Here is a 16,190-nt window from a genome sequence, read left to right as displayed (position 1 = left end):
TCCTCCATTGCCTGTATACCATTGAACAGTTTTGTTAAGAAAAGTTACAGACCTGAGGGAAAGTAATTCTATTCTTTATTCCCATGGTCTTTTACATGTGGTTATTGTGTTTTGGAAAGGGTGTTTATCAATAAAATGGTGTTGATGACCAGAAAAATGTATTTGCAGAGAGATGATAAATATACCTTCATTTTGTTGTTTAGTTGATTTAAAAAGACTTCTGAATAATAGTAAAGCCCATTCCTTTGTGTCTGATGCTGGAAACGGAGAAGTTATGCAGATTTTTGACCCACTGGTTTTGAACAGATTTGGCATCCCTCTGTGGAAGCTGGGGATTCTGCATCTCTCTTGCCCTTTTAACTCCTTACACTTAACTAAAGTGTCTTGACTCTGACATTCATCACATTTAAAACCCTACCGTGGTTTTACATGCCTTAACGTCTCCTTGTACGTCTGGTTTTTATATGTGATATTCTCATGGCTCTTTATTTTATTTTTGTTTGTTTTCTAATACCTTCTCTCAGAGTTCCAGGAAGACAACCTTTCGCATTCAGGCCTGCAAAATAGAAAAACAAAAAAATCCAAGTGTATGTCTGTGCAGTTTTTTGAAAGGCAAATAGATGTTTACCCTGCCAGGTAACTGAATTAGAGCAGCACTGAGATTGAGCTAATGCAGTCTGCCTCCCAGCAGTTGTACAGTTTCCAGATCCAAGTTGTTTTATGGCCAGCTATCTTAATGTGGAAGCTGCAAATGTGTGGTTTTACTCGTTTGTCCAGAAATACCCTTAGCTTGAGGACTGTTTTGTGACACTGTTCCATATATGAAAGTAGGCAACTGGGGGCACAGAAAAAGATGATATTTCAAGCACTTCCCTCACTCTCTGCCAAAACAGGTGTCCAGGTATACATACAACATGTGGATTAGTAAAGGGAAAGCAGTAAATTACTGCTTTCCAAAAAGCAAAGTGGTGTTTAATTTGCAGCTAGTTCTCCATGCATAAAGCCAATTAACTCAATGGCCTCAATTCAAAAGTCTGGTAGGAATTTAGCCCTGTTTTATTTACGTGGTTGCTCTTCTCTGATATTTTTCAGATAAGGTTGCTGATAAGGACAATTCTCTGATAAATACCCTTTTTCTGAAATCAATCTAAATCTACCTGCCAGCCAAGCTAAAAACTGAAACACAGTGTGCTCTGTCATTTCATGTCAGTATTTGTTTTCTGGAGGCAACTTCTTTTGATCACTTCCACTATCAGAACTGTCCTATGTGACATTACGTTATGTCACTATTATTGCCTAAACTTCTACATTAATTAAAGAAGCAAGAGATTACCAAATGCTTCTTATACTGATATCTACTAGTCTTCCTTGCCTCTTCAAACTACAGCAAACTGTGAAAGTGGAATGATGTGGAGAGAGGCATAAGCCCTTACTGTAATATGGAGAACAGCCTGATGGTCTTCAGGATCATTTAATCACCTATTGTGAGGTAAAAGTTTATTTAGTCTTTCAGGCAATGAAACCCCATTAAATCAGTGCAGGTCTGTGAGGGAGAATGTGAAGGTTGAGTTCTGATCCATGGCTTGCTTCAAAAGAAATGATGTGTGCTGTGCTGTGTGCTTTTGCCAGGTGTGTTAATGGTCTACACTACGCACATTCACAAGCTGCTTTGTCTTTCTTCAAATGCACAGAATGGTTGAGCTTGGGAGGGACCTCTGGATGTCATGATGTCCACCTTTTCTGCTCACACAGGGCCACCTAGAGCCAGTTGCCCAGGCTTGCCAGGTCCAAACAGCTTTTGAATAGAGTGGAGATAACCTTTCTCGACTGCTGGCAACGCCTTGCCTAACGCAGCCAACAACGGTGTAAGCCTCTTTAGCAGCAAGGGCACACCATTGGCTCATGTTCAATTTGTCCATGAAGATCCCCCAGTCCTTTCTGACAAGCTGCTTTCCAACTGGGATCCCACAACACGTACTGGTGCCCGGTGTTGTTCCTCCCCAGGTGCAGGACTTTGTGCTCCTTTCTTGAGCTTCATGATGCTCCTGTCCACCCCTCTGTCCAGCCTGTTGAGGTCCCTCTGGATGACAGTGTGACCCTCTGGCCTCTGAGCCCCTCTTTCCAATTTTGTGTCTCCTGCAAACTTGCTGAGGGTAAACCCTTATATAGACACATATTATTTATTCTATTCTAATATAACTCCCACAAGAAAAGCTTGGGTAACTGGTTAGTAAGCATAATGACTAGTGGTTTCCTCTGTAAGTGGTGTTGTCTCACTCTTTCTTTATGCATTCCCCATTCTTTGCATTTTTTTGATATCCTATTTGGTAAATTTCTGGAAGTGTCTGTCTTTTAATAGTTTTTTTTGCAAAAGAACCTAATGTAGCGCATTAGGCTCTGGTCTATAACAGGGCAATATATCAATACAAGTAACATTTATAGCAGGTAACTTGCTTGAACTTGTCTTGAGCAAGTCAAAGAAGTCCAGAAGGTCCATGCCAACCTATACAGTAACCGTTTGACCTCTTGGAGGACAGGCTAAATGTGAATGACCCAGAAAAGAAAACAAAAATATAAATGTGCAACTGTATGAAAAGTTCAAAAGCACAATGTCTCAATCTTACATTGTAGGAATAGAATATACTGCAAATTGTGGGGAACCTGTGATATAATACAGTTGGCATACTCTTTTCCTAATAGCAATAATAATAAAAAAAAGATAATCAAAGAAATACACAAAATATTGTACATAATATATTAAATTCCTAAGTAAAATTAATGCTTTTAGAAATTGAGATTGATGACAAATATTTTGTGATTTTAAAATGTAGGCTTTTTGAGAAATTTGCCAATATTTTCATAGAAACTTAATAAAACATAAAATGATTATGTCATTCTAATAGATATAAAATGGTAATCAACCTATTTTTCTTAGAAAATGAAACCAATGCTTTCAAAGAGCTATACAGTATATTCTTTAACTAGTAAAATAATGCTGTTAATTAAACCCAGGCTGGTGTCATGTCTATGACAAAGGGTACTTCGGCCAAGAAGAATCTTTCATTTAAATGAAGTAGTACATGGCTATTTATAGCCAAATTTCTGGCAGCATGTTTTCAGTATTCTAGTTAAAAGACACACTTTAACCACTCAGACCAACATCACTTGAACCCTATGTTTGATGAAAATGCAAGCTTCCTCCAGACATTAAAATTCTGTAGCATCAAGTGTATAATTGATGCTGAAGTTCTCCAAGCTAGGTATATACTAATTCAAGGCATTTTGGTGATAGTTACTCTGCTTGTAATATTTATGTTGAAGTTATTTGAATGAATCTTGTGCAGAAGGTTCATGCAGGAACTTTTTAGAAATGTAGAGCATGATTTTCAAATATGATTGTTCCAATCATTATTCCTCTTTAAGCCTACAGGCATAATACTGAAGATGAACTGTACTGTGGAAATGGCAGAACGACCGACTACTGACTGCATCAAGTCTAAACCCACTGACCTAACTAGGGCTAACATGGGCAGAAGAAATGCAACAACTTCCCTCACTTAAAATGCTCCAGATGACGGATCATGAAGAACAGCAATTATGAAAATCATTCTTACAAGAACTCAGCAGGAGGTATGTTTTTTTTTCCCTCTGTGTTCTCTCCTACATCTATTTTTGTTTTCCTGAACACATCATCCACCTTTATGATATACTGTTAATATTGTTGCTAATTGCAACAATTGAAGGACCTGTTTTTATAAAAGGAGAGGGAGAATAAAAGAGCAAAAACAAGGTATTTTTTCTTTAAAATTCATGTAATGTGTTGTGGGACAGAATCTCACCCAAGTCCTTCAGGAGGCTCACATAAAGGTGATAACATTTCTGGAAATACTAAAATCCTTTTTATGTTCCCTTTTTCCTCTTTTTTCTTTTTTACTTCTATTTTTTCAAATATTTTCTGTTGGAGTTGACATTTCTCCTCTGCATGACTTCAGTTCCTGGTAGTTTACTGTGTGATCTCACAGCTACAGCTGAATAAGCTTTTAAAATGTTACCTTGCATTTAACTTCTGATCATATCTTTCAAAAGTTCCATTAGGTTCTAATTTAGAAGAAGAAAAACATACAGGGGAGGAGGAATAAGCAGAAGTCTATATAAAAACACTGTTGGAAGTTCCAGAAAGCAGCCGAGCAAGCTCCTAATTTGTATTGCTAGCATGTAGTGTACATTTTTGCAGCAAACATAAATAATCATGTATTGTGCAAAGGATTCTGAGGGTTGTAGAAAAGATGGTATTCTACTGTGCATTGCAGGCAGTGGGGCATGCAAAGTCCTTCATGGCTGGGAAACTAGGCAAATATGCTTGGTGGTTCTGAACCTGCTGAGGAGGAGGCAGCGTAACCTGCTAGAAACTGTCAGTTACTTGTTGTGGACAACAGCTGGCTCCCTAGTCCTTTACTTCAAGGCCAGTAGGTGCTAATTATATTTAATAAGACCAATAACGCTGCTTTTTCTCCCTAAAACATTGATAAATGGCATTCAGTTAAAACATTGTCATGAAGTGTTTTGCTATTGCTGCTTGCAGTGCTATTGAATATTAAGCAGAACACCAATGATTGAATTCAGGCAGGCTGAATTAAAAACAACACTCTTTTGGAGAGTTATTTTTAACCAGGGTAATTGTACTGATTGAATTTGCCACATGGCCCCAAAACAGTTGTACCTGTAGGAACAGGAGTCAGTGACCGAAGTGCTGGTGTGACTTTGGAAAGAAGGAGAGCTTTTTAAATTACGTTAGTACACTGTGAATCTCTACAACCTCATTGCTTGCAAAAGTAGTACCTATTCATCTGCTTAGTCCTACTGATGCCAGTAAACTTGTTTGGCAAAATGATGCATTTCCAGGACTGAACCTTCAGTTGTGTCTTTTTGTATCTATGTTAAGTGCTACTATTCTGATAGGTTCTCATCAGAAAACGTTCTGCTGGTTGATTCTAATATAACTTTCCCACTTTAACTTGTCATTTTTGATGCCAAGAAGGTTAAGTATGAAATGTCCTGAGAATGACAAGAATCCTGCTTTCCACTGAGTCACAGTTTTTTCCTCCGAGTCTGTGGTGGGAGGTTACCTATTTTAATTCACATCTCTTGATCACAGGGGAAATCATCAATGCCAGAGATTCTTCACAGATTTTGGAAATATGAGTGACAAATACAGCTAAGACAAGAATTTATCATTTTTTGTCTTATCCCTAATGCTATTCTGTGCTTGAAAAACACTAAGTTTTCATACTGTTGATGCTTAGTGCCTCACAGAAGTAGGCGTTGCCTTCCATCTTTGCAGACTTCTATCGATGCATAAAACAGTCCTAAGCTTTTGTTTCAGTTCTTGTCAAAAGAACTCAATATCTCTGCTTTTGATGTTATATGACATAACAAAACAGTAGAGAAGACAAAAGCATAAAGGAATGAGACCTGAATATTTATCAGAAAAGATAAAACATGGAAATGGGAACTTGGAGATGGAAACTGTTTCTGTCTGTGCCATGGATCTTTTGTGCAATCCTGGGCAAATTGCCTAACTCTCAACACAGGACACACTTAAATTTATAGGGTAGTAGTTTCCTAAATATAGTAAATAATCCCTTTATGCCTCCATTTGCCTCACTGTGAAATGGAAATAATGCTATTTCTTTTGCTCATCAGATAGGTAAAACAGCATTCTGGCAGGCTGTATGGAAGTGTCTACATGCACTCCTTAAAATGAAGAGCACTCCTTTTGGAATACAGAAGCGTTGTGAAATCAGTGTCCCTATCCACCTTAAGTTTTATGCCAGCCTTTTATTTTTTTTTTTCTTGCCTGCTTTCATGGGCTCGATGCTGCAATGAATGGTGCTTTCTAGGGAATGCAGCTGTTCAGTCCTAGAATTAATATGTAAATGTTCTTCTCTTATTGAAGCAAGGGAGGAAGATGGAATGTAGCTGTATTTTCTCTAATCAACATACTCTCCTTTTTATCTGGAACTACAACAAAGCTGACTGTCAACTACACAGATAATAGAATATTTATTTTTGCTGAAATTAACACATCCAGAAGGATACTTTTCTTGAAAGCTTTTACTGACCAACCCAAACAATATTTTAGTTCAGTGAAAATATATGTATTTAGAACTATTCACACACAAATCTCTCAAGCTTTTTCAGTAAAACAAATAGAGTAAACGAAGTACGTTGACAGAATAATAAATTCAGCTGCATAAGTCTAGTACAGAACTGCAAATGTAACCACGACTGCATTTTTGGGAAATGCAAATTCATATATTGGAACTGTTCCTACTGTAGAAGTCAAATTCTGTCCTCTGGTTCACAGATAGGGGTCTCCCAGAATCAGCTCAATTGTGATTTGTGTACCTGATTCTCCACAGGAGAATTGAGTAAAAATGCTACCCAATAGGAATAATGAGATTTAACAGATTGTTGCACAAATGTAATTCAACAAACTAAGCATGAGATGGTACAAAGTAAGATCCATAGACCTTAATTCACTCATATAAATAGAAAACATTTCAAGACTACAGATAGCAAAGGACACCAAATGAGATATGAAGAGAGCATCAACGATTCTTTGCAGAGTTTTACAGGAGTAGAGAATATGGTACAAATTGTCCTGAAGATGGCTTTTGATATGGCGTAATATATACCTAGACTGAAATAATATATATTCTGAAACCAGTGTGTGAGAGGCCTTGTGTGCCTCTTTACTGAGGTTTCATTCAGTTTCTTCCCTTTTAGCCTAGCAGACACATCTTTACATTCAGCTGAAATTTCTTTGGACAGTTTGAGGCAGCAGTAAAATAAACCTTCTGAAAAACAAAAACAAAACAAAAAAAACACCACAGGACAGAGTTAAAGCTAAAAGCAAGATCCTAAAGTCAGAAACAAGAACTTGAAGTCAATAAAGAAAGCTATTGGAAAACAATGTAAAGATTGAGTCTGGAATTGCTGGCTGGTCTGACCTAAGCCAACTTAATCGATACCTTGGCTGCTGAGTTGGGAATAAACAGAACTGCTTGTATATGAAGAAGAAAAACATGACAATGGAACTTCAACTTTTACGATAAATCTCAGCTAGGTACCCTTTCCATTGAGACAGCATGTTTGCAGTGCAAATTAGCCAAGTCCTAAATGACTGAACAAATTACTGAATTTGATCTACAAACTCTACTTTGACCTTTTTAAGAAAAATTAAAGGACAAAAGTAGTCCTGTAACAGTCAAGACACCCTTCAGTTGGAAGAATAAAAACACCCAATACATCAGTCAGCGTGCTGTGCCTAGCATGAGTCAAATTACATGAGATACAGCAGACAAATTTTCTTGGACTTAAAATTCCTATCATTGGTTATGTCCTTTTACATGTCTTTTACTAAAAACCTTAGATAGCGGTGACACATGAAATGATTTTTTCTCCTTGTAGAAGTGTTGTATACAGAAATGGGTGAAGCACTAGGAAGAAGAAAAAAGAATTGAAGATGCCTGAAAGTTAGTAGGATAGGAAGATAACATGTAAAGGCATTCCTGAACTGCCTTCCCTGTATTGTCATCTTAATATTCCTACCCCCCCCCCCCCCCCGCCCATTTTTAACAAAGTCAGAAGTGTTTTGATTCATGTTTGTGATCTATAAACCACCCTTACAACGTGGTACTGTGGCTATTGCTGTCAGGTTTATGGCATGTTAGGTTAACTTCAGATCGTTAGTAAGTAGGTGGTGAGAAGTTAACCTACTGTTTGTTGGCAGACTAATTATATTCCTCTGTAAGTCCATGGAGTGTTTCAGAAACTAGGAAGTTTAATACTGAGTGCTACCGTAGAATAAACAAAAAAACGGATGATACTGTTATCTCTCATAGAGCAGAGAGCTGTTTAAAATAACTAGCTGTTTAACTTGTGTGCCTGGTTCAAATCAGACTTTTCTTGACAAAGAGTCCCAACCATGGGTGTGAAATCTGTCCACAAATTCAGTGGTTAGAGTTAATTTTATTTTTCTAGGCACTGAATCAACCCACTCTCTGAAAACTCAGTCATCTGCAAAGCCTTAAGCCAATCCATATCGTTCTCCAAACAGTAGTCTCAGATGCAATCTCTAATTTGTCTTCTGAAATTATAAAAGTCCTTCTTTTTAAATTGGATGACTTTTATATATTTAAGCAGGTTGAATGTCTCTAACTTAGACACAAGTTGGTGACAGTAAGGGTGGTGATAAGGCTTCACCCATTAAATCTTTCATGATAGAGGCATGCCCCTTGTAATGCTGTTTCACGTTTTAGAGCGAGAGCAGTGAAATCTCCAGGAGAAAGGATGCTCTCATGGGCTATTTCTCAGGGTCTAGCCTCACTGCCCTGCATGTTCCCATCAGTCAGCTGTCTGCGCACATGGCAACAATAGTCAGCACCCAAAGTGCTTTCCCTCAAGTTACCTCCCCAGGAGTTGGGCCCCATGTGAATCCAGAACAAGTAACAGTGATCTGTTATTTTTCAGGGAAGATGAGGGATTGGGGGTGGCATGGGGAATGACACCATTGTGAAGTACTGGGGGACAGAGAGGAGCCCCAGCAGTCATGTCCAGCCCTCGCTGGAGTGATGATGCTGTACATGCTGCGCTGGGTAGGGCTGGCCAGGGCCAGATCTTCTCGTTTCAGGTGATACCAGGCCAGATGTAAGACTCATGTTGAGAACACTGTGCTGCTGTCTAAATGTGTCAGCAATGCTGGGTACTTGTGTGCTTAGAAACACGGTGCTGCTGAGGGGCTGCTGGCTGCCTGCACGCTTAACGTGCTGTTAGTTTCTGCTTTTATGGTGGTTCAAGGTGTTTAGTCATTTTTTGAAGATGGCAGCATTGGGATGAATTCTGCACTTTGCTTTACTGAATTTTTATTAACCTCAATAAAAATTACGACTTTGAACGTGACAGTAAAATGGGCTCAGAATTCAGATATTTTTTTCTATAGTGTGTTGAGTATGTTTCTTATACACTTTGCTTGTTTCTTCTCCTTCCAATCCATTGCTTTTAAAAATATTTTACTGTTACAATGCAGAATGCAAAACGATAGCATTAGAATTTCAGCTGAACTTTTGAAACTGTGATATTTAATCAACATATCCTGTATTAAATGGGTTCCTCGCTGAAGTTTTTCTGAAGGGCAGAATTGCTGGGTACAGTACACTGTGTTTTGGGACGATTCATCTTTTTTGGAAACAAGTCATCTTCCATACTGGTTACTTCTACAGCTTCAAATCCTTGACATGCTAGTGGTAGGTTGTTAGTACCACAGTTATTTCCATCTGGAATATCTGGAATGGATGGTAGTAACTGTGTGTTAAATTAATTTTTCACCGAAACATCCTAGTGAATTTAGAGTCTTCAGTGATCTCAACAGGAAATGCAATTTGTCTTTGGTAAATTCTGTTTGCTTTACAGGCTGTCAGTCTCTTTGTTTCCTGGGTTCATTCTTAGTAAATAGTGGAATATCAAAATACCATTAGATTCTCATCTTCACCAAAGCTCCCTTACTATTAGCTTTTGTGTCATCTTTGACATGACCATAGAAATCCTGTATTTATTCACAAGTGAGGATATTCAGATGAGCATCTGAACTTATGGATTCCTGGACTTCTGAATAAATCCTCATCACTGAAAAAGAACCGTCAGAATCTTCTCATCAGGCAGCTGTAGTTCCTGCTACTCACCCACTGTGTCTTTTTGTTGTTTGGGATTTGGGGTGTGTGTGTTCTGTTGTTTGTTTTTTTAATCTTTCATTGTAATACCTGGGTGCCTCAAATGTCAAGGTGAATTGATCTTGTCAACATCTGTGTTGATTGTGTTTTGTAGGAATAGAACTTGAGTGCAGGGAGAGTTTGACCTGTTGTTTTGCAGTCCAAAGTTTTCAAGAGCAGAACTATGCACTTCTCATTCAAAGCTAGAAGTTTTACAAGTCTAGAAAACATACTACTGTGGGCTCCAGAATTGACAGCCTAATATTGCCCAATATTGATGAACTTCTTCAGATGAGTTGGGCTTAGCACTTTTATTTGGAGGACTCCACACTTGTCATATGCACTGGGAAAGTGTTTGTGTCTGATAGACATGCATGATACCACAATGGTTTTCATCTGTACAAAGCATTTCATGGCAGGTGCCAACTTAGAGCACCAACCTTTTGTTGCAGTGGACATCCTTTCCCAAATCCCGTTTGCAGATTCTGGATGTCTTTTGTTACTTGTCCTCTCTATCGTTCACAGTGATTTGTACAGGGGTTTATTCAGAAATGTTCTGGGACACCTTTTTGTGTATATATATGTACTTATATACACCATATATATGTGTGTGTATATATATATACATATATACGTACATTGTCAGGCTGATGATTGGACTTGATGGTCTTGAAGGTCTTTTCCAACCTAGATGATTCTGTGATTCTATGTGTATGCAGAGGCGTGTGTGTACATTAATATCTGGAGATAAACATATATATGTGTTGCATATGTTGAATAACTCTAGCTGAATGTGATACATTGCTCACAGTTTGTTCCTTTGCCTAGTTGTTTTCTCAGGGGAGTGGGATCCCTGTGAAATGAGCTGATCCTGGAAAAATTCTCTATGAATGGAAGTCGAATACCTTCTCAGGGTATCCATACAGAAATACAAAAAACACCATCTAGTTATTGGAGCAAATACATATGCTGAACAGCAAAAAGAACCATTCAGTTCTGTGCAAAACTTATATTCAGAAGGAAGATATTCAGCTCTGTCCTCCCTAGTACAAGTACTCTATAGACAAAATAGTAGTTAGTCTGTCATGAAGCTGTTCTGGCTCAGTTACAGTTGTTACAGAAATGTCTAACTGCACAGTAAGGTGGTGGAATGCAACAGAAGCAATTGCACTGTTAAGGATACCGCACAGCAAGAAGTTAATGTTGGTGTGAATGCTAAATTAGGTCCAAACAAAGAATGTTCAAACTTGTCTTCAAGAACCTCTTGCGCTCTGATCCTCTGGGAAAGAAATGATCTTTGATGGCAGAAACTCAGACACAGCTGCACTCAGAGTGCCAGCAGAAAGCAGTGGAAATTGCAGATGAGGTGCTGCCACTCCTCTGCATTAGGCACACAGAGACTCTACAAGGAAAGCTAAGGATGGAGCTTTCTGGGCAGTCACACTGCAAACTGAATCTGCTCTGTCCCTCCCCTCTCTGGAGTCCCATTCTTAATAAACTATGTGGAACAGTTTTCAATTCTGTAAGCATAACCAACCAAGTCATCTTGTGGTTAAATTATTTATGCCAAGAGCTGAATGCAAGGTTGCATGAGGAATGTGTTCACTGTAACAAAAACTAGTTATGGGGTGGGGGAGAAGAACCTTGACTAGTCAAATAGGATTTTTTGAGTGTGCTCTATTGCAAATTGACTCTGAGGAGGGGAGCCAAGGGGAGGGATAAAACAAAGCAGATTAAAAAGAGTGTCAAAAAGGCTGTTTTACATACGGTTTGCTAAATGCACGGCTGCTGGGAGGGTGCTATGGCACTGATTGCTATGATTACTTTATCCATATAGAAGGAGTTTTAAGAGATCTTACAGGAATGTGAGTTTAGAGTTAAAGTTGTATGTTTGAGAGATGTTTGGGTACAACAGAGTACAACATTTCTTGATCGGTAAGCAGCAACACTCTAATGCTCTTTTTTTATACCTGTAATTGCTAGTTGCAAAATCAATCCTAGGTACGTAGCAATGGCCCATTATTTCTTTGTAGCAGTCATAGGTCTCCACCTTGTAGAATCCCTTCCTTTTTGGATGAGGGATTATTTCATTTTAGTTTAAATCAGCAGTTTTAGAAATACAGAAATTTGTCTTTAACTCAAGTGGTCGTTTGCCTCAAGTATGTCAAACGCTTTTGGTGGAATCCTAGAAAACATAGTTTTTCAGACTGATCCTGTCCCTGACAGAGATATGACTCAATTAAAGATGGTTCTTGAGAGCACACTGTACAGCTGTGAGCAAATGGAATTAGAGGCTTTAGAGCAGTGTAAGATAAGTCATTTTACTATAGGTTCAGGGTGGACAGCTTGCCTGCCTTTTGCTTTCCTAGCCATGCAAATCACAGCATGAGAAATAGCTTCCATGCTTCTTTTATAATGTAACTTCGTTGCACCTGAAATTACATTGCAGAAATACTATTCTGAACTCTGGTTTCCCCGTGGAAAGCTTAGGTCAGGCAAAGTAGCCTGGAGGGATACATTTGCCTGATTAAATTTGATGTATTCTATGTATCTTTCCTTGCTTCTAGCCTTCTCCTAGTACATTTATTCTACAAGCTCCAAGTTAGTAATCAACTTCAGCACCCACCTATTAGAGTGATTATTATTTTATGATATATAACATCTTACATTTGGACGTTGCTGTTCTCTTTATGTAAACATAAGATGGAAAATGATTAAATTTGTACCTTGTGATAAACTGTACCATACATGCATAGAAAGACAGCTTTAGACTTGTGTTGCCTTGATAAATTAATGCCTGTTACAAAAGAAAAAAATCCTGTCATTGAAGCCACAAAATGTACAATTATGAAGCATCAGAGGCAGCCAATTCTTTCATTTCATTCTCTCTAATGAAAAGCACTGTGTACTAGAAAAATACTTTTTTAAAAAAAGGCAAAACAACAGTTTGAAAAAAAAATCACAAATAGTCTCTTGGGTGTTACAAATGTTTGAAGGTATTTTTGATGGAAAATGAAGTTTAAAAAAAAAGAGAGAGAGAAACAAAGAGTATAGTCTCTGACTAAAGAGAGAATTGTCACCAACTAAAAGCACATCAGTGAGACAAGAAATAGTTTCTCAAGAAAATTTTAAGTCATATGATGAAAATGATGTTTGGGTGAAGTTTAATGGCACAGTTGAAGCCTGCTTTCCAATGTATTTGCCTTTTTACCTTTCTCCCACCCTGGCTGCTTGGTTCCCCTCTCATACTCCATCTAGAGAGCCACCTTCACCAATATCATCAAGTCCTCCCGGTCCTCCACTTGCTGGGCATCAGCCACCCACTTGTCTGCAGACCAAAAGGAACAGAGTTAGTTGTTGAATTCATGCATAGTTTTTCTGCTAGTGGCAATAATTATTAGTCTCTTGTGCTCAGCTATCATTTTTCATGACACTTACAGAACTTGATTCTCTTTGAGATCTCACCTGTTTTAGTTCATGTATGGTAGAAATTTGCTGGTTTCTTAAAAAGTATTAATCTGGAGTGTAGTGACCAACTGTCATGAATCCATTTTCCATAGAATAAAATCTTAAATATAAGCAATACATATATATATATAAACAAGGAAATATCCAGAACAGATACATTGCAATCTTGCAAATTTTCAGTCTTGTTGAAATATTTCATAACCCAAAGTTCCTCATTTGATGAATAATTTGGTTCTATAAATGAAACATTTGGAGGGACAAATATTTTGCGGTAAAGTGAGTTTTTTTCATGTGCTTACTAAATTTAAATCAAGTTTAATTATTTCTGTATTTAACTATAGAGATATCAATATTATGTTGAAAGAAAATAAACTGATATAATCACATTAGGTGCTTAATTTTTTGCAATCTTCTAAAATAAATAAAAAACTGTTTTGTTTTAAACTAGGCATTAAAAAAAATGTGTCAATGAAGCAGGCTTTAGCATAAAATAGTCATTCGGCATTATCTCATGGCCCAAACTGTCTTGTTACCTATTTAAAGGAAAAGAAAAAAAAATACAGAAGAAAAATGTCATCTCAAAAGTCCTCTGAAAGAAAAATCTGCAGCTTGTTTAATGAGGTATACTCTTTAAGTGAGGTGATAGAAAGAAATGCACTTGGAGCCAGTGTAAATAAATCAAGACATGGGACAGATGTTCAAAGATGATTAGAAGCCTGAAAATGCAAATAAGCACTGGCTAGATTTTTTTGAGTGCCTGAGTCAGATGCCTCGCTCTCACTAATTTCAGTGGGATTTAGCTGTCTAACCTGCCTAAGTGATTTTGAAAAATAACACAAGCTGCCTGCCTGCATCACTAGGTGCCTAAACACTTCTAGAAAATTTGTCCCCGAATGTCCTTAATAAAGAAAAACGACACATCAAAATGTGAGGGTGTAGTCTCAAAGCAGAGAGAACTCGAAGAACAAAGCTTCAGAAAAATCTAGCCTGAGTTCATAGCAGGTGATTCCTTTGCTGATTCCAAAGTTGGTTGTGAGCCACAGTACTTTAATTTTCCGCAAAAAGTATCCTGCTCTGTACAAAGGCTCCAAATAAAGTTTATGCATGTCCAATTATTAACAGTCAAGGTCTAGGTAAAGACAGTAGTAAGCCAAATATAACCTGAGTACAGTCTGAGGTATTCACACTATTAACAGACCATATTTCTTTTGCTGTGAGCTGCACCCAATACTGAAGATGAAACACTTCAATGATCTTAGCAATATTCTTTAATGAAGTGCCTTATTTAAGAAAATATGTTGCATGTTAACTGTCCATGGATTGCAACATAGTGCCTATTGAAGTTTAATTAGTCTAAGTAGCATATCCAGTGGTTCATGTAATTAATTGCAGATTACATATTCAAAAATGAATGTTTTTGTTAGTAGTATGAGCAAGCCTACAATGAGCAGTTAGGCACTGAGTCATCAGATGGCTACGTACAGGAGCAGTAGCAAAGCCAAGCGTCGGTTAATATGTCAAACATCCATTCCTTTTCTATCAGGAAATGATGTATAAACAACAAAAATTTACTTGCACTTGGTAGTTGTGATAAATTCTTTTTTGAGTCTCATTTTACTTTCTTTGATGCTTCTGTGTTTAAGTGAAGATTCAGTGAGTTTTGCAGGCTCAAGCGAGAGTACAAATTCGGTAACATTCATGCAGAGTCAGCATGCTTAGGACCCTGTTATAGACTAGAGCCAGACTTTGAAACTCAAAACATAGAACCCAGATCTGCAGAATCAATTAAAAATGTATTAGACAGCTGAGTATCAGCTGTCTGTATTATCACATGAATAGCCAGCTGCTTTAGTGAGCTGTGTGCTGTTTTTACAAGTCAGAATGGGAATTACTTTCAAACTATTGCTCCAAAACCAAAATTATACACAATATACCCCTGCCTTATATATAGGCACAATGTGTAGGCACAGGAGACTGTAGCAAAAGCAAGATTTTGGTAGCCATATCATGAGCTCTCTTGCTATTAGCGGCATTATGTATGGATGAAAGAGGTCATGTGTGAAGGTTGTCTTTGCTTTGGTGTCGCCCATGAAAGCTGCTGAAGACCAGTAAGGTTGCAGTGGTAAAACTTAAGGCATTTTTTTTCTTCTGAATGTTCATTAATTGTGGAAAAGAATGAAGATATGTGATTTTCTTCTGATCTCCAGTTGCGTCTTCAGCCTATCTTTATTACAGCAAACTGAACTGAGATGAGATCAAGTTTTTGAATTCCTGTAACTGGGAAAAAAAAAAAAAAAAAAAAAGAGAGAGAGAGAGAGAGAAACTCCAAAGCTGTTCTAAATAAGAGTAGAAACATGTAATAATAACCCAACTGGCCTGGTATGGATGCTGAAAGGATCGCTATTGTTTGTCCTTATTGTCTGTATTCAATTCATGGAGATGGCAGCAGATGGTTGTATTAAGCTGATGACTTCCTGTCAGGCTGTTGCATCTTCCGTCACAGCTATTGAAGTTATTCCATATCTCTGCAGCTGAGTAACAGATTATAAACGCCAACCCACAGCTATCCACGTGAGAGTAAACATATAACACTAATTGGTATGCAGTCTAGAGTTGCAGCCAGCATTGTCTTTAAAACCCAGTGATTGATGGGAATTTAGGAATTTTAGGTTCCTGAAAATAAAAATTGAGATGAGGAATGGAACAGAATTTCTCAAATACTTGATTATGTCATATACCATACCTAACTAATGAAATTATCAACTAGGATAACAAGTAATGATAAGAACGGAATACAAGTGAAATATAACCCATTTCTTGAGGGAAGGAAATTTGTTGAAAAAAGCATGTCTATGCCATTTGTTTTACCATATCCTTTGTCCACAAATCTTGTGCAGCATGAGGTAAAGCATAAAGATTTGGAAAGATTATTTGTTTGAAAATTGTTTTTAA

General features: G+C 37.7%; 1 long non-coding RNA gene across 5 annotated transcripts in view; it reads left to right on the top strand.

The window, feature by feature from the left end:
* LOC106032688 (uncharacterized) overlaps window positions 1–16,190 on the top strand; it is a 442,177-nt gene that overhangs the window by 120,437 nt on the left and 305,550 nt on the right. For all 5 annotated transcript variants that reach the window (XR_010832749.1, XR_010832752.1, XR_010832750.1 and 2 more), the window contains exon 2: window positions 3,424–3,630. This is a non-coding gene — a long non-coding RNA (uncharacterized lncRNA). The remainder of the gene's footprint in view (window positions 1–3,423; window positions 3,631–16,190) is intronic.

Source organism: Anser cygnoides, chromosome 7 (genome assembly GCF_040182565.1).
Source record: "Anser cygnoides isolate HZ-2024a breed goose chromosome 7, Taihu_goose_T2T_genome, whole genome shotgun sequence".
Classification (NCBI taxonomy): Eukaryota; Metazoa; Chordata; class Aves; order Anseriformes; family Anatidae; genus Anser; species Anser cygnoides.
The sequence above is the reverse complement of the archived record's forward strand: the minus strand, read 5'-3'. Positions and strand labels throughout refer to the sequence as shown.